This window comes from Asparagus officinalis, chromosome 1 (genome assembly GCF_001876935.1).
Source record: "Asparagus officinalis chromosome 1, Aspof.V1, whole genome shotgun sequence".
NCBI lineage: Eukaryota > Viridiplantae > Streptophyta > Magnoliopsida > Asparagales > Asparagaceae > Asparagus > Asparagus officinalis.
This window is the reverse complement of record NC_033794.1, coordinates 27,391,292-27,411,514: the sequence shown is the minus strand read 5'-3', so window position 1 is coordinate 27,411,514 and position 20,223 is coordinate 27,391,292.

Genomic DNA, 20,223 nt, shown 5'->3' with positions numbered 1-20,223 from the left:
CTGCCGAGAAACCTCGGAGATTGTGAGGGGAGATTGGTGAAACAGGAGAAGTAACATAAACCAAATGATTCTCATGTTTGTCTATAACAACAACTCTTTTGTAAGGGACATGAGAGTGGATGATATTTATAGGAATGGGAATAAAAAAGTAAGGAAATGATGGGGGTGGGACGAGAGTTGTTGTAGTGTTGTGAAGAGAGGAATAGTAAGTAGTATAGTGGATTTAGTTCACGGGTTGGTTTGATTGGAGCATCAAAGTGAGGGGATGTTGGCTTTATTATCTAATTAATGTGTGAAAGTACATAGCTAGTGATCATGTTGGGAAGTATATTCAGCATCTTTGAGTTCATATTGGGCTTTGGTTGGGGATGTGACGCACGATAAATCGATCGATAGGAAGATTTCTCCATAGTTTCAGTAAGAATAATCTGAATACGAAGCCTGAAAACAACTTATCCAAAATACAGGCCCAGTAACTAAAACAGTTCGAAACGGCCTGAAAAAGAATTTGAGCCCGAAGAAAAGAACAGACGATCTCTAGTCAGGCAGCCCATTTGCCACGTCGCGGGGCTCGAAAAATAATGCTATTCGCAGACGCCTGGATCGCCTTTGATCGCGCCATCCAGCCCAGACGCTACGGCTGTTGCTGTTCGAAGTGTATGTGCGCCAACGACCCTCCTCATCCTGATCCGGACCACTCCGATCTGCACCACTTTGCACGGTCATTAGAAAATGACTCCTTTGTACGTATTTTCAAACGATTGCAAGATATGAGGTCGAGTAATTGGACAATGGCTGTCATCTTTTTGCTGATTCCGGGGATTTCATTCTTGTTTTTAATTTAGAATATGGTGTGAGATTGCGAATCATGGTTTTATTTATTGAATCCGGGTAGATTGCATGAGTAAGCCTCCTTGTTTTGTCTTTCATTTTGTATTCATTCCTTAATCAATAAGTGAACTGAGCTATATTTTCACACTGATACTTCCCTAGGAACAAGTTTATACAGTTAGAATTGTCATGCTTATAAATCATCACTACATAAAGCCGGAGGTAACAGGATGAAGTGGGGGTATATGACTGATTAATTATCTTCATTTTGTGGAGAGATGTGTGTAGAAGATCGTACCTGGCCACAATTTCGCCTGACAGGCGAGTGGCAGCGGACGAGGCTCTAGACTCGCCTGCTGGCGAGATGCAACAATTTCGCCTGACAGGCGAGTGGCAGCGGACGAGGCTCTAGACTCGCCTGCTGGCGAGATGCAAGCGAGACTCGCCTGATGGCGAGGTCGAGGCGATTGGAGGCGAGGCGATGAATTGAGCTCGCCTGTAAGTGCGAGTTCGCCTGCAGCAGTTGTTGAAGGCGAGATTAAGACTCGCCTGTTGGATCTCGCCAAGGAGGTCGCCTGCACGTGGTGAGGAGAGCGATCTCGCCTGTAGTTCATGATCTCGCCTGACGCAGTGGAAGACAGCTGGATCCCACTCGATTGGTGTGAGCTTGCCCTAGGGTTTCCCTATAAAAGGGAAACCCTGTTCACAGGAGCAGAGTGAGCGCGTTTTGGAGCAGAGAGGGGGAGAAGCTTGGCGGCTAAGATTCTTGAGCTTCTGTTCTCTCTGCAGTTTGGAAAAATTCCAAATTTTATTCCTTTCTTTGTCCCATTCTCATTTATTGTTGAGAAGAGGGTTGGTGAATTAAATCGGGGAATTTATTGTAAGAGAGAGAGAGGGAGGGAGTTTTGAGCATTGATTTTAGATTAAAATCAGTTGCTATTTGTTGAGAGATCTCAAGTTTGAGATCCTCTCTCTTATTTGTAATTTCTTGTTATTAATAAGAAATTATTGTATCGCTCTCGTGGACGTAGGCAGATTTGCCGAACCACGTAAAATCTGGTGTCTTGCATTTGGGGTACTTGTTTCTGATTGTTGATAAGTATTCCAATCTCGTTTGTATTTGTGTGCCGTCGCTTCCGTCGGGCACAACAAGTGGTATCAGAGCTCCGGGTTTGACTTGGGGTTCATTTTGGAGAAGAAAGCTAGAGCTTGGATTCTCATTTGAAGAGATTGGATTATCAACATGGGTGATACTAGCAGGGCTAGTTCAAGTGCTACAAGTACATCGGGGTCGGCTTTGACAAAGGCGATCCAAAATTTGAGCATCAGTAATACTAAGATTGATGTTCCAAAGTTCGACGGCAAGATCAATTTTGGTTTGTGGAGGTGTCTAGTAATGGACGCCTTGGATGCACAAAATTTGGAGGAGACTCTTGAGCTACAAGAGAAACCCGAAGATAATGAAGACAATGTTTGGAAGATAATGAATAGTAGAGCGTGTGGGGTTATTCGATCATGTTTGACGCCGGACTTGATTTATGATGTGATGAACGAGACTCCGACGAAACGGTTGTAGGAAACACTCAAAGAGAAGTATCTTACGAAGAGCATTGAGAATCAACTTCACTTGAAGAAGAGGTTTTACCAATTCAAGATGAAGAGGGGAGTTTTCATCAGGGAACATGTCAATAACTTCACAAAATTACAATCGGATATGGCCAATGTGGAAATCATGGTAGAGAATGAAGATAAGGCGATGTTGTTGCTATGTTCATTGCCAGAGGATGATTTTGGTACATTTGTCCTTACGATGATCAATGGTAGAACCACTGTCAGCTATAAGGAGGTGATCTCAGCATTGGTGAATTATGAGTTGAGGAAGAGAGATAGTGAACCCTCCGAGAAGGCATCGGGAGATGCATTAGCAGTGAGAGGCCGTAGTCCAAACCGCCGTCCATTAAATCGCTCCAAGTCGAAGAATAGAGGTGGCTATAAGAGTGTTGATAGGAATCAATGTTGCTTCTGTAAAGAAGAGGGACATTGGAAGATCGATTGCCCAAAGTTGAAGGACAAAACCGGGAAGAATAAAGAGAAACCTGTACAAGCTTCGGAAGTGAATGTTGTCAAGGCTAGTGACGACAATTCAGATACGGATTCTTCAGGCTATTCTTGCTCTGCATTACCGTCAGTTTATTACGCTGACTCTATGGAGTGGATGATGGATTCTGGTGCTACATACCATATTTGTCCTAGGAGGGATTGGTTCTCCAGCTTTGAGGAGTTGGAAAGAGAGGATGTCGTGCTCATGGGTAATGATCACGTATGCCCTATTGGTGGTATTGGTACAGTACGGATCCGGATGTGTGACGGGGTAACTCGGGAGCTGAAGGAAGTAAGATTCGTTCCTCAATTGATGAAGAATATCATTTCGCTTGGAACTTTGGAGGCAGCTGACTATAAGGTGATCTTGGAGAATGCGACTCTGAAGGTCACAAAGGGGTCCATGGTGATGATGCGAGGTGTCAGGGAAAACAACCTTTACTACTTAAAAGGCAAGACAGTAACAGGGGATCTGGCAGCTTTGATTACCACAGAGGAAGATACTACCAACTTATGACATATGAGATTAGGACACACTGGTGATAAGTCCCTGTAGGTATTGGCAAAACAGGGGCTATTGAAGGGTGCAAAGACCTGCAAGATGGAGCTATGTGAACATTGCATACTTGGAAAGAAGACAAAAGTGAAATTCGGCACCGCAATTCATAATACCCAAGGTATATTGGATTATGTTCATACTGATGTTTGGGGTTCTTCCAAGAACACATCTCTTGGTGGGGCTAATTATTTTGTCACTTTCATTGATGATTATTCTAGGAGGAATTGGTTATACCCCATGAAGCATAAACATGAGGTCCTGGATATATTTGTGGAGTGGAAGAAGAAAGTGGAGCTGCAGACAGGTAGAAAGGTGAAGGTACTCCGTTCGAATAATGGTGTTGAGTACAAGAGTGATCCGTTTCTGCAGTTTTGTCGGGATCACGACATTAGACGATACTTCACAGTTCGTGAGACACCGCAACAAAACGGGGTAGCTGAAAGGTTAAACCGTACCTTGCTGGAGAAGGTGCGATGTATGATGATACAGAGTGGATTGTCAAGATCCTTTTAGGCCGAGGCATTGGTTTATGCAAGCCATCTCGTGAATAGGTTGCCGTGCACTGCGATACATGGAAAGACTCCTATGAAAAAATGGTATGGTTCAGCGGCTAGTGATTATGAGTCGCTTCGGATATTTGGGTGTCCTGCTTATTACTATGTTAGTGATGGTAAATTGAATCCGAGGGTGAGAAAAGCAGTCTTTGTGGGTTTTAGAGATGGAGTTAAAGGTTTCAAGTTGTGGGATCCACAAGACAAGAAGATGATCATTAGCAGAGATATCACGTTTGATCAGGCTCACATGATGAGGTCTCAAATTCCTCAGCAGTTGGAGGAAGGCCAGACTAGTGGGGTATCACAGCAGGTGGAGGATGATGTGACTCCACAGACTTCAGATAGCATTGTATCTATCGAGACTCCTACAGAGGTGACACTGGGAGGAGATGATATGACAGATGGGCAGGTGGAGGATACAGTGGATATTAGGACTCAGGAACATGATCATATTTAGGAGTCTATTGCAGCTAATAGACCAAGAAGAAATATTCGTCGGCTAGCTAGATATGATGATGTCATGGTTGCATATGCTTTATCAGCAGAAGTCGTTGATGATTTGGTTCCTTCTACATTCAAGGAAGCATAGTCAAGCTCTGATTCGATTAGGTGGAGGGAAGCTATGGAGGAAGAGATGCAGTCTCTTCATAAAAACGACACTTGGGAACTTGCAAAGCTACCGAAAGGTAAGAAGGCTATTGGATGCAAGTGGGTGTATGCAAAGAAAGAGGGATCTTCTATTGGGGACATTCGGTACAAAGCCAGATTGGTTGTCAAAGGGTATGCCCAACTTGAGGGTATAGATTACAATGAGGTATTCTCACCTGTTGTAAAGCATTCGTCGATTAGGATTCTGTTGGCGTTAGTTAGTGACACAGCTGGATTTGGATTTGGTCCAGATGGATGTGAAAACAACATTTCTACATGGAGACTTAGAAGAGGAGATCTACATGACACAACCTATGGGGTTCAAAGCTGCAGGAAAGGAAGAATTGGTATGCAAGCTGAAGAAGTCTCTTTACGGATTGAAGCAATCGCCGCGACAATGGTACAAGAGATTCGACGGCTTCATGATTGGTCGAGGGTACATGAGAAGCCCATATGACCCGTGTGTTTATATGCACAAGCTACATAATGATGAGTATATTTATTTGCTGTTATATGTTGACGATATGCTCATAGCTTCCAGGAATACTTCAGCTATTAGAAAGTTAAAAAAGGAGCTGTCATCCGAATTTGAGATAAAGGATCTTGGAGAAGCGAAGAAGATACTGGGTATGAAGATCGAGAGAGACAGGGTGAAGGGGAGGTTGAAGTTGACACAGAAGAGTTACTTGCAGAAGATGCTGAAGAAATTCAGTTATGATGGTAATGCCAAGACGGTGAGTACTCCATTAGCTCCATACTTTAAGCTATCAGCTAAGATGTCACCTGTTTCAGTTGAGGACCGTGAATACATGTCCAAAGTTCCATATGCCAATGCGATGAGTAGCTTGATGTATGCGATGGTGTGTACAATGCCAGATTTGTCACAGGCCATGAGCATGGTATCTAGGTACATGCACAACCTTGGGAAGGGCCATTGGGAGGCTGTGAAGTGGATTCTATGGTATATCAAAGGTACCATGGATGTTGGTTTGGTATTCGAGAAGAATGGGAAGAATGGACAGGATTGTATTGGTTATGTGGATTCCGATTATGCGGGGGATCTTAACAAGCGTCGGTCTACTACTGGATATATGTTTACACTAGCAGGAGCACCGGTGTGTTGGAGATGCACACTTCAGTCTACGGTGGTTCTCTCCACTACGGAGGCAGAGTATATGGTGTTGACTGAAGCTGTGAAGGAGGCTTTGTGGTTGCAGGGGTTGTTGGATGACCTGGGGATTGCACAGGATACCATCAGGGTACATTGTGATAGCATGTCAGCTATCTATTTGGCCAAGAACCAGGTGTATCATGCCTGCACAAAGCACATTGATGTCAGATTCCATTTTGTTCGAGACGTATTGGATGATAAAGACGTCAGATTGGAGAAGATCCACACAAAGGATAATCCGACAGATATGTTGACCAAAGTTGTCACTGGAGTAAAATTTGGTCATTGTTTGGAATTGTTGAACATTCTTCGTTGTTGAGGGTCTTTGAAGGCTATTTGGTGAACTACGTGAATGCTTGATTCCTTGGGCAAAAGGATACGTAGGCAGTCATTTATGATATAGCCGATTTGGTGAGTGGATACTGACTTTTGGAGAATGTCTCATTCTTAATTAGGTTCCCGACTTGTTGTGGATTGAGTCCGTTGTCGTGACTTATTCCACTTCGTACTGGACGCAACAAGTGGAACATTTGGTTTGGTTGGTGTCGGCTCAGTTTTTAAGAAAACTTCGTCGAGGTGAAGATTTGTAGAAGATTGTATCTAGCCGCGATTTCGCCTGACAGGCGAGGGCGTGGAGGCGAGTGGCAGCGGACGAGGCTCTAGACTCGCCTGCTGGCGAGATGCAAGCTGGAGGCGAGGCGAGGAATCGAGCTCGCCTGTAAGTGCGAGTTTGCCTGCAGCAGTTGTTGAAGGCGAGATTAAGACTCGCCTGTTGGATCTCGCCAAGGAGGTCGCCTGCACGTGGTGAGGAGAGCGATCTCGCCTGTAGTTCGTGATCTCGCTTGACGCGGTGGAAGACAGCTGGATCCCACTCGATTGGTGTGAGCTTGCCCTAGGGTTTCCCTATAAAAGGGAAACCCTGTTCACAGGAGCAGAGTGAGCGCGTTTTGGAGCAGAAAGGGGGAGAAGCTTAGCGGCTGAGATTCTTGAGCTTCTGTTCTCTCTGCAGTTTGGAAATATTCCAAATTTTATTCCTTTCTTTGTCTCATTCTCATTTATTGTTGAGAAGAGGGTTGGTGAATTAAATCGGGGAATTTATTGTAAGATAGAGAGAGAGTTTTGAGCATTGATTTTAGATTAAAATCAGTTGCTATTTGTTGAAAGATCTCAAGTTTGAGATTCTCTCTCTTATTTGTAATTTCTTGTTATTAATAAGAAATTATTGTACCGCTCCCTTGGACGTAGACAGATTTGCCGAACCACGTAAAATCTGGTGTCTTGCATTTGGGGTACTTGTTTCTGATTGTTGATAAATATTCCAATCTCGTTTGTATTTGTGTGCCGTCGCTTCCGCCGGGCACAACAATGTGAATGATAATTTTGCTCACTCTTAAGTTGCTTTCTTTGATGACTAAATATCGGAAAACTCTCTTAGCTTTGCATGATTGCCAGATAACCCCTTGTAACTTTCAAAATATCAAGATAACTCTCATCAAATTTAAGGGTTATGGAAAACCCTCTCTTTAACTTCAATTTTTTTTCAAGAAAAAAAATTCATTTTAAAATCATGGATCTCAATTTTCATGGGCAAAAATGCCCCTCAATAAAATTTTGCCCGTCCATGTGAAAATTGCGATTAACAATGTTTAGAGATGTTTCTGATATTAACAATGTTTTGCAATCTCTAGCTGAGCAAACACTCGAACTTTTGTACATGAAGTGCATATTTACTTAACAAGCCAATTGAGGCCATATTCTATGACCTCTATTGTCCTTTTGCAATTTATGCGTTTATTAAGCACTCCAACAAAATTTTCGAAAAATTGCAATGTTTCCTTTCACTTTTTTTTTTTGTTTCCCGTTTGGAATGGATTCCATGATGTAATTTTTCTGTGAATCGAGGCAAAACAACAATGAGATAGGCAATTGTTCTTCTTGTTCTCCATTTGTTTACATTTAGAGGGTGTTTGGTTACATTTCTATAAATTATAGGAAATGTTTTCCATCCTAAATTTGATTTCTTTGTATTTCTTAAAAAAATTATCGGAAAAGTTTTGAGAAGTTAAAAAGTACAAATTTTCTTATTTTTTGTATTGTGCTTGTTTGGTTCAAAACAAGAAAATAAGAAATAACTTTTGGGAAAATAACAACATTTCTTATAATTTATAGAAATGTAACCAAACACCACAAACTTTATAGAAAAGTGACAACTTTGTAGAAAAGAGTTAATGAATTTTATTATTTAAATAATGAATGCGTCAGATTTCCAAGAGATTTCCTCCCATTTTAGAAGGAAATCAATTTCCATAAAATTTGGTACTTTTGGGCATTTTACAGAAAACATTTCTGTAAATTTTTTTGGAGCCAAACACAGTTTATAGAAATGTATAGAAAACTCTTAATTACATAAATGCCATGCGTCAGTACTTTTGAGAAAACATTTCTAAAAAACAAAGCAACCAAACACCCCCTTAAATGCAGAATGACAGCTAGTGGGTGGAAGAATCGAAGCGAATGTTGAGGTTTTCTTGTTTGTATTAGTTTAAAATTTTTAAATTCGAAAACAAATTTTAATATCATTCTCTGAATTTCTTCGAAATTGAATACAAATATTTTGGTAAATAGAACTTAAATTTTGAATACAAATATAGTTCTCTTTAATTTTGGTAAATATAACTTAAATTACAAAATATAAATAGTTCAAACCATGCATATAATAGGATAAATAAGATTGAAGATTTTAGATGAATATTTGATAATCAAACAAATTGAAAATATATGTGACTAAATTCTAATTGTTTATAAACTAAATAGTAAAATACTAAAAAGTATTAGTTTGCTATTAAATAAACTAGGGAATCGAACTCGATCAAACACCTAACAAACTGTTCGTCAATTATTAGTTTAATGTCCTGGCCTACAAGTAATAATTCATTCGGGGGTGAAACTCATATTTCTAACTTTTTTATATTTGTAACGAGCAAAATTAACCCGTATGTTGCCATGGCATTACTATAGAGACAACAAAAAAATAATTTAAATATTTGATTTAAAAATACACCATATCAAATAGTTGGAACAAAAATGGATTAAATTATCAAATTAGTATTTGCTATTTTAGGGTTAGTTGATTTCTCCCACTTAAATCTTTGCTTTCTCATCTAAAATCCATCATCGTCATCTAAATATAGCCACTTCAGCCTTCTAGCACTCTAAAGATTACATCATGTGAGGTCACATGCAACTTACTCACATACAATTTGTTTGACGGCGAAAAAATAGGTCTATGCACTTTTGATCGACTTTTAATACTAAAAAGTGATCAAAGAAACTTCTAATACCAAACAGGTTGAGGGGGATTTAAAACATAACAATTTGGTGGTTTCGTTGAACACAAATATTGCAATTAATAGCTAAAAAATGATTTACACTGTATATCGAGCTGTTAAAATATAAAAATAGATTTAAAAATAATTGGATCGAATATTTCATGTATAGGAGTGATGTAGGAGTGATTTTGGAAATGTGTGGGTTTAAAAACAGAAGGGCATAAAACTTGAGTTTGTAGACAATTTTTTTTTTAAAGGTTGGGTGAGTTTAAAAATAAATATGGATAATATTTTAGGTCTATAGGCTAAAAGTCAATCTTTGTGTGTTACGCTATTACCGTGATAAAATTTTAAAAAATAGTCTGATCATTTGGTTTGAAACTACATTACATTCCTAACGTTTTAGAATAAAAACATATGAAGTTAGAACAAAATATAGAAATTTATAATGTATACCAACTTCTAAAATATAAAGTGGGTTTAACATTAGTTTGAAGGAGTATCTTGGGTTCCAGAGTAAAGTTGGAAGTAAGGTAGGTTTAAACGTAAATGAAGGTAAGACTTTGGGCATTCATGAATCCTTTTAGGAAGTGGGTGAATTTAAAAGTAAATGTTAAGTCTCGTGTTTTGATGATGATTTACAAACCTCATTATTGGTGCTAATTGCTTGTCAAGTGATATTGTGCAATATGTCTTTCATCAAGCAATATAGTGTCATAATAGGAGGATGGATGGACTCAAGCTTCAAATGATCATATTCATGGAGGTGGAGTCAAGTTGATGAAGAAGAGCTTTCAAGTATGATATATATAAGAAGAACTTCATCAACAAATGAGAAAATACCGAGTCTCAAGATTTGTATATATTGTAGGCAACAAAAATTGCCTTTATCTCTGCACAGCAACTTAGAACAAGCAAAAGAGCTCAACGGTCCATCTGAGTGAAGTTAGGCCCACCTGAGCGAAGTCAGACCCACCTAAAAGTCAAGTCGCCTAAATGATTGACTTCACAAAACAGACAAAAACGCTGACATCTCTCAAACCAGAGGGAATTTGGTGAAACAAACAGTGGCAAACCGAACTTCAGTGGGTTTGGTCGGTCCCGTCTCGTCGAGATAGTTGATTTTTATATATAATTCGTCCAATTTCGATTTACGGTTTGAAAGTTACGACCTGTTCTTCGTAGCATGTTCTGGAGCTCGCCTAAAGGCTTGAAGCTTTAAGCTTGCCCGAATGAGGCCGGCTCGCGGCTCGCCTACCAAGCTCGCCTGAAGGCCAAGCTCGCCTGACAGCTGGAAGCTTGCCTGCATAAGCCAAGCTCGTCTGACAAGCTTGAAGTTCGCTTGCATGAGCCAAACTCGTCTGAAGGCCAAGCTCACCTAACAGCTTGAAGCTTGCATGCATGATCCAGCCTCGCCTAAAGGTCAAGCTCGCCTGATAGCTGAAAGCTCGCCTTGTAGGCGTCTAAAAATGTCTATAGGTTTCCGCACACAGCTCTCGAGACAGAGAGAAGACGACGAACGTCGCTATCCGAGTCTAAGAGGATTATCTGACGTCGACAAGCGCATGAATCGAAACGGCGAACCGAGTGGCCCGCGCGCTCATCAATCAATTCGCGCGCGTTAATCAACATGCGCGCATCAATCAATTCGCGCGCGCCAATCAGCTTGGCGCGTCGGTCAACAACATCCGCGCGCCAAAATCACAGTGCGCTATCAACAGTTGCAGCGCCGGCGGGCAATCAGCTCGGCGCGTCCAGTCAATCACTACTCGCGCAATCAACCACGCAGTTCGTCGATCTATCTCACGCCGTATTCGGTCAACACGCGCCGGCCAATGCAAACACGCGCGCCCACTCAGTATCAACGTCGCGCGCGATCGGATCAGCACGCAGCGCGCGACAATCGAACTCGTTGCGCGTCCAATCAACTCGCGCACTCAACAATCAACACTCGCCCAACAATCAGCTCGCGCGCGTCAATCAGCTCCAATTGTCCGAACGCACGTCAATCCACTCGCACGTGTCAATCAGTTCGCGCGCATCGGTCAACCCACGCGCATCAATCAACTCGCGTGCGTCGGTCAACTCACGTGCGTCGGTAATTTTTGTTTTCATTATGTAAGAGTCTTATAAAAAGACTATCTTTTTTCGTTTTCATTATAATGACTGAAGTTATAATGAATACCGTAATGAATAAATCAACTTTCGACGCAAACAAACTAGCGACCACAGTGGGAGCCAACAGCTTCGTTGCCGAAGCTGTCGTGTCGCAACCTCGGATCTGCATCCTGGTTGAAGAAAAGGTCGAGTACGAGTTCGACCAACAGAAGTTCGAAGAGTATCTGTCAATCTCCTCCTTCAGATCCTCCTCCGCTCGCAAGCGCAGGAAGATCAACGCCCCCGTTGCTGCGGCAGCTGCACCTTGCAACGCCCCTCCAGTCCCCAATAAAGCCGAAGTTACAGATCTGAACTCCTCCTCAATCAAGGAGTTGAGTACTGAAGGAACACCTACTTTCTCGAAAAGAGCTCGCCAAAGGCAACGTCAACGCTAGCGTCAGCTTGCTAAGGCTTTGGAGTCAATAGACGGGATCCGTTACGAGACGGATCTGAAATTCAAGGAGCATCAAGCGACCCAACAGCGAGCAAACGCCCCCTCCTCCAAATCATCAACAAGTGAATGGATCCAAGTCAAAAGGATCCGTTCAACACGTGAGGAGAGAATTCAGAAGCGCCGCGCACTTACACATGTGTGAATTCTTGTGCAAAAGGCACAAAAAATGCAGAAGGACGTAGCCAAGAAACAATCAAGGCTGCATCAAACTTGGAGGCCAAAGTCCGAAACTGCGGCCAAAAAGATCAAAAAATACGGATCACTCAGATCCGACCCTCCTGCTCGCGGGTCACCCAGATCCGACCCTCCAAGCCATGGGTCACCCAGATCCGATCCTCCTGCTCGTGGGTCACCCAGATCCGACCCTCTTGCTTGCGGGTCACCCAGATCCGACCCTCCAAATCACGGGTCACCCAGATCCGACCCTACTATTCGCGGGTCACCCAGATCCGACCCTCCTGCTCGCGAGTCACCCTGATCCGACCCTCCAAGCTGCGAGTTTCCCAGATCCAACCCTCCTACCCACGTGTCACCCGGATTCGACCCTCCAACCCGCGGGTCACTCAAATCTGACTCGCGCGAAGGTCAAGACAGAAGATGTTCTACACCTGTTTCGTCGATCCCTTCGAGTTCCGCACCTCCGGTGGAGCACCGCGACAATGTGGATTTGTCCCGATTTAAGATGAAGATCATGAATCGTCTTGGTCCTTCACACGCGGGTCGAGGCAAAGTCCCGGTCAAAGAACGCTTGGGTCGGGTGACTGAATCCTGAGCAATTACTCAAACTGGGGGTCGCACACAGAAAACTCCTGTAATTGACCGCCTCGGACGGCGAATTAAAGTCCAAGAGCCCATCAAGAGTTCACGCTTACAAATGCGTGACTCTAAACGCGTGACTCTTGAGAATGGCAACAAGACGGCAAATCCCCTGAAAGAAACGTATTCATCTGACGATGACAATATTATACCAGGGGAGTCGTTCCAACACACGATAGGTTGCTCTGGTCATCTGACCGACGAGTTGTACTATCGGGCTGAGGGTACAAACAAGTCTCGGAAGAGAAATACCTAGGAAACAAAATCTCACTACCCGTGCGCCGAACTTATTAGGGTAGTATTATCAGCGTGTAGCTTGTTGGCCTTCTTATTTTGATGATGTTTAACAAACAATTTACCACTAATGTTGTTTGTCTAGTGTTTGTGTTTTCTTATTTATTATAGACAAACAACGTAGTTGGAGGATGGATGGAATAGAGCTTCAACGATCATATCCAAAGGAGGTTGGCGGAATGTCGGTGAAACTTATGCAATTCTAGTTCAAGATCCAAGTTCAGCTTCATCCGCAAGTGTACCAAGTTCAAGCTTATTGAAGATCAAGATCAAGCTTGGGTAATTTAGTTTAGAATTTATATTATGTGTGTTAAGTACGTTAAGCTCAATATCTATACACACACATTTATTGGTTTCTTCGTATATATATATATATAGTTATATATATATATATACATAAGTTTTGGTTTCTATGCATATATATAGTTTTATATATATACATGCATGGTATTGGGTTTTCATGTTTATAATATGAAATCACATATTTCATATTTACTATTGTGTTTTTGAAAACATTGCATAGAATATGCAATTTTTCATATGTTTACATTTTCGTGTTTTGGACTATTTTGCAAAATGATGATATTTTTCATTTGGGAAGTCCTTTTTGGAAATCAGTCATTGTAGCATATTTATTATCATGTCTACAATCATTCCCCAAAGTTTTACATTTTTTGGAATTTATTTGATATTTTTAAACAGTGTTTTAAAATCAGGAAATCAGATTTTCATGTATCAGATTTCGGTCGATCGATCCGGTCGACCGCTCATATGTTCAGCCGTCAGTGGGCAGCAGAGAGTTTGTCGGTCGACCGGTCCGGTCGACCGAAAGCTCCATCGGTCGACCGTAGGAATTTTCGATCGACCGCCAATATATCCGTTGGTTCCCAACGGCTATTTTTCTGAGCTGATTTTCTGGGGCTGTTTTTGTCTTTTGCTTGGGGTTGTTGGCTGAGGTTTTGGAGGTTATAAATACCCTCCTTGATCTCAGTTATATGGTAGCTAAGAAAATTTTTTAAACAAGGGTTTAAGGTTTTTACTGTTTGTTTAAGTTTGGGTTTCTGTTTACAAAGGAGGAAGTTTTCACTGCAGATTGAGGGATTCATTCTCAATCTTCTTCATCCTCTTCTTTGTATTCATAGAGAAGTTTCCTAGCTCTTTTCTCTAGCAATTTCATTATTGATTTTTATATTCTTATTATTGCTAGTTTGCTATTTGAGTTAGATTTTATTTTATCTCATTGTTACACACACCCACTTGAGCTTATTGTATTTGCATTCATAATATATTGTGGGTTGGTGAGAGGTTGTAACATTGAGTGTGAGCTTTCATTGTGTTCTCATCCATAGTTGAGAACAATCAATTATTGTATTGAGCCTTATTGTGAGATTCACTTTGTAATACACTTGTACATCGAGAGAAGTGTGTGGAGAGAGTCGGGGATCGTCCCAAGAGGAGTGCCGTCGGTTGACGAACCTAGGGAGAGGTTGTAACCGAGCACTTGAGGTAGACACGTCTAGTTCAACACTTGAGAGGGTGTAGAGTGGGATTGCAAGAGTGTTGATTGTAGAGTTTTCGGTAAACTATAAAACCGTATTGTGTGGTGTAAACGTTATTCGGGTGAACGTAGAAAACCCGGTTGCGATAGTGGAGATCTCCTCGAGGTGAGGAGCGGAGACGTAGGTCAAGTGGTTAGACCGAACTCCGTGATCATATCGTTTGTTTGTGATTGCATTGGCGTACTTTTACATTCGTGCTTATTATTCATATTACCTTTGTCAATTGCTCATTGTTGTTTTTCCCACTATCTAGTTTATGTTTAATTCACCATTGTGCTAGTTTATATATCCTTGCATATATTTCACTATATACCTCTTTGCTAGGATATATCATATTGTATATTGCTTATCCTAGCTCATATATATTGTTGCATTTCATACTTGCTAGGATAACTTGTTAATTAATTTTAATTGGTATATAATCAGATTAGATTAGCATAAGACCCTAATCACCCCCCCTCTAGGGTCTAACATAGCTGCCCCAAGACTGCTTCGCAGAGGGTCTCGGTATTCGAGAGGATCTGTAACGGAACGGCTAAGTCCAAACCAAAGCACTTTCACAAGAAACGATCGGCTGTTCGAGATGACGAATTTCCAGAAGTTACCATCAATATAGTCAATAAGGGAAAGTCCCCGATTGTTTCAAGTGATTCTAGCCCCGACTTTTCTCCAGGAAGAAAAGCTAACTCGGGAATAGCCCAACTAATGTCTTGACTCCAGCTGGAAGTGGTCGGACTTGAACAATTTGCAGTCACAGTTAATGTGGCTGATAAGGGAAAGTCGATTCGACCTTCTAGCTCTGACCCGCTTATATCGCATCGTCTAACCCGGTTGCGATCGAGAACCATTAGACAAAGAGATTATCAGAGAATACAGAGGGGATTATCCTCGGATGATGAAGCATCAGATGCCAACTCTGCAGTCGCTTCTGATCAGAGAATACAGAGGGGATTATCCTCGGATGATGAAGCATCAGATGCCAACTCTGCAGTCGCTTCTGATAAAACGGTGTCCAGCCCAGGACAATCCTGCGAGATATTTATGATCAACACCGAGCAAATCGTCAAAATTCTCGAGGATGTTCTAACCAAGCAGAAAGAGGCATTCAAGATTGAAATGGAAATGACTATGCTACGGATGAGGGAAGAGCATAACCAACAAATTCGGGCTCTATCCAATCAGTTCGGTGAATCCAACCGTCACAACCTTGCTGACCAAGCAGGTAGCGATTCAGATATGGATGAACGTCTCAATGCTGAGAACCCTCCCGTTGATCAGAACACTGGGGGTGGTCCCGCCAATGATGACAATACTGAGGGTGGCCCCGTTTTTCCTCTCACAAATCGTCCGAAGCATGATACAGATGAGGACGAAAAGATGAAGGACCTCGAGAGGAAAGTCAATGCTCTGATGTCTGATCGAGAGGTAATGGAGATCGGGATTCCGTGTCCTTACCCGAGAGAGTGGGATTCGATCCCGTATCCGGTAAAGTTCAACCTGATTAACTTTACGCCGTTTGATGGGAAGGGTTTGCCCATGCAACATCTGATCTATTTCAAATCCCACTTGGGTATGATCTCTGGCAATGAAGCCTTGATGGTTCGGTCATTCGTTAACACCCTTCGCGGGCCCGCCTTCGATTGGTACCGCCGTCTCAAGTCTGAAAGCATCAACAGTTAGGACGACCTGGAGAACCTGTTCCTCGCTCCCTTCTTTGATGATAATGCCGAGGTGTCAATCAGGACACTTTTCGATGAAAAGCAAAAAGACGATGAGACGGTCGACGATTTCGTTAAGCGCTTCCGGAATAAGGCGATGAACTGCCGAGATTAGATCACAGAGAACTTCATCCTCCAAACCTGTCACAACAACCTCTCTTTAGACGTGTTGGAAGTCATGAGAATAGCACCCTCCAATACTGGAAAGAGCTGAAGATACGCGGAGAGCGGGCCGAACACTTCCTCAGAAGGAAACAGGCCGAGAGAAGCCAACCGATGGCTAATCCTCCGAACTCAAGCTTCGTCTTTCGTGGCAAGAGGAAAGCACCTGCAGCAGCTATTGATGCTAATCAAACATCACAACAATAATCCCGGAGACAGCAAAAGACTTCAGATCCGAGACATCAAAAAGAGTACTCGTTCAAGGACGAAGATGTTCCATCCATTTTCAAGTCCCTCCTTAAAAATAACAAGATCAAGCTACCACCTATTGCAGATCAGGAGGAAGCTGATAATACTGCGGATCCGAAATACTGTGCGTACCACAGAAGGATCCTTCATCCTACCAAGGCTTGTTTCGCTCTCAAGAATAGCATCCAAACCTTGGTTGAAGCCGACGTCATAACGCTCAATTAAGTCAAATGAATACTCCAATAAGTATAAGAGTATAAACTGCTCATTCCGACACTCCAAAGAGTATACGAGTATAAACTGCTTCTCGATCCTCCAACCGGTATATGAGGTTAAACTGTTCCTTGATACTCCAATAGATATATGAGTCTAAACTGTTTCCTACTATTGACGGGAAGTTCCTAAAGAATTTTTATACGTAATATTCTTAAGGATAACCCGGTCATGTAACTGAGTACAAAATCAGGCCAGTTCCACAAAGGAAGCTTGGGGTGGATGATTCATGTAACGGGAAGTTCCCGGAAGAATGCTACATATAATTTTCTTAGGGATAACCCGATCGTTACAAACAAAGTGATAAACACTAAACCCCCACTGTGATTTCTGAACACTCTTTTGTTGACAACTCACAGTCTTCCACCACAAAATCCTCTACCGATCAGACTAATTGACGGTGAGACCACCAAAATTCCTTTCGGTTAAATCCATTTAAACTTTCAATGTATTTGTGCACTCAACATCCTCATTGTTAGAGTCCGGACATGGTACTCGGAATTTTAATGTCTTAATCCTTGACGAATTGTCAAACCCCTTCGTGTTAAGTTCTTATCACTTGACACCAAGAATCCCCATTGAGTAATCGGTACAAGTCAACACTCCCTCTGTGATTTGTACTCCCACTCCCACAGTTCACTTGGTCAAACCTTCTTACAGTTAGGACCATAACCAAAATCCCCTCTCGATTCCTCCAATGAACGAGAGGTTCACAAATTGAGCGATTAAACATTTCTACAGTTAGGATCGTCTCAAACTCCCGCTTAGTCAAACCTTCCTACAGTTAGGGCCAAAACCAAAATCCCCTCTCGATTCCTTCAATGAACAAGAGGTCCACAAATCGAGTAATCAAACCTATAAAAGTTAGGGTCATCTTGCACTTCCACTTTCACTTGATCAAACCTTCCTACAGTTAGGGCCAAAACCACATTTCACTCTCGATAAACGAGAAATTTATCTTTAGTTCAGTAATCAAATCTTCCGACATTTGAGGTTATCCGAATCTTTTTGATTCTCAGAGTGGAGATCCCACTCTTAGTTTTACCTTCCCGGATTCTTAAAGTGAAGATCCCACTTTGAGTTTTCTTTTGCAACCGAAGATAAAATATAAAATTCTTCCTCTTCAGCTTTGGGAGATAGAATATAAAATTCTTCCTCTCTCGCATCGGGTTCGTCTTTACCCCAAGAGAAGACACCACTTTTTCAACTCCTAAAATCCGTGCTTCACACGCACGGAGAATTTTATCACGAATCCTAAGCAGGGATAAGTCAATGCCTAACACGCGTTGCCGGTTAGTTCTTAACTATAGAAAGAACAAAAGCCCACATATTCAACATTATGGCATGTTGTTATTCATAACACCAAAATTCGTGCTTCACACACACGGGGAATTTTATCCCGAATCCTAAAAATGGATAAGTCAACGTCTAACACGCGTTGCCGGTTTAGTCTTTCACCGATTGAAGAAAACACCAGAATCCGAGTCTGGGGACTTTTATCCAGAAGCCTAAGTAGGGATAAGTCAGCGTCTAACACGCGTTGCCGGGTAGTCTATTCCAGTGAGAAAGACAAAGTCTACGTATTCAATATCGTAGCACTAAAAGAATTAACTCTTTTAGCATAACGTTACATGCGGAACAGACTTAAACAATCCGCATGCAAGCCCGATTCAAATGGTAATCGGTAAAGGCACGTCAATTATCGAGAGTGGTGTATTATTTATGATAATTTCAGTTCTTTCGGGGAGAAATACGGTGGCTCTTTCGGAGCCATCAATCAATTTAGTTCTACCACTTATTTTGTTAACATTTATTTTTTCCATTTTCAAATGAGAAAAATACTTCATGTTTTTAAGTACAGTGTGTGTAGTAGCACTATTAATGAAACAAATATTATCATCACCATTGTTTGATCCCAAATATTTAGCATCCATTTCTTCTTCAGGAAGAAATAACAAAGAAAATTACAAACAAAAGTAAATATCAATAAAGCTCATAAATTATAAAATTCATAAAGAAAATTACATAAAAGATGCAAAAATAACAAAATTCAAAATGTCGGGTATTTGTTATGAGATTATTTCGCAACTTCAGGTTGCTCAAGGAAATCAGCTACATCGAGGTGTGTGATATCATCAAGATCATTATAAACATTGTTTTGATCAATGAATTTTGTCTCGGTATTTTTGCCCTTCCCTTTTAATGATGCCTGATAGAGGTCAACAAGATGTTTTGCCGTACATTTGGTACGAGACCAATGTCCTTCTATTCCACACCGGTAGCATATTTCCTCATAATGTTTTTTTTCTTTACTTTTCTTATCATTATTGTCCCACTTTTGGGAGTTGTTTTGTCTTTTGCCATGGTTATGATCATTGTGATTATAAGGCACATATCTACCATGACCTCGTTCACGATAACGGCTACGTCCTCGGCCTCCTCCACGGCCATGTCCACGTCCACGACCATGATTTTAAGATTTAGTTGCAGTCACGTTAGGGAATGAGCTACAACCAGTAGGTCGGGATTCATGATTTTTTAATAATAATTTATTATTTTGTTCAGCCAAAAGGAGGCATGAAATCAATTCATAGTATTTCTTAAATCCTCTCTCTCGATATTGCTGCTGCAGGAGCATATTCGAGGCATGAAAGGTGAAGAATGTTTTTTCTAACATATCGTTATCAATGATATTAGCTCCACGCAATTGCAACTAAGAGGTAATTTTATACATTGCAGAATTATACTCACTGATTGATTTAAAATCTTGTAGCCTTAAGTGAAGCCAGTCATACCGGGCTTTTGGGAGCACGACCAACTTCAGATGGTCAAATCTCTCTTTCAAATTATTCCATAGAGTAAGTGAATCTTTCACAGTTAGATATTCAGTTTTTAATCATTCATCCAAATGATGGCAAAGAAAAATCATAGCTTTGGCACGATCTTGATATGATGTCTCATTTTCTTCCACAATTGTATTTTCAAGACTCATTACAGCAATATGTATTTTAACATCTAACATCCAAGATAAGTAGTTCTTTTCAGAAATATCAAGAGTCAATAATTTTTGTTTTGTAAGGTTAGTCATAGTGAAAAATGAATTGAATTGGAAAAAAATTTACCTCAAAGGTTTACCCAAAATATGAACACGTGCCCAATGATGAATCTAATAGACTTGAAATGGATTGTTTCAATGGTAGAGTCTCATGCTGATAACGTGTTATAAAACTAATAAAGTAGAGTAGAGAAAGTAGATAAGAAGTAGAAAGAATTTTATTTCCTCACAATTTCTCCTTTGCAAAGTGAGGTAGGAATACTTCTATTTATATACAAACTAAGATGATGATAC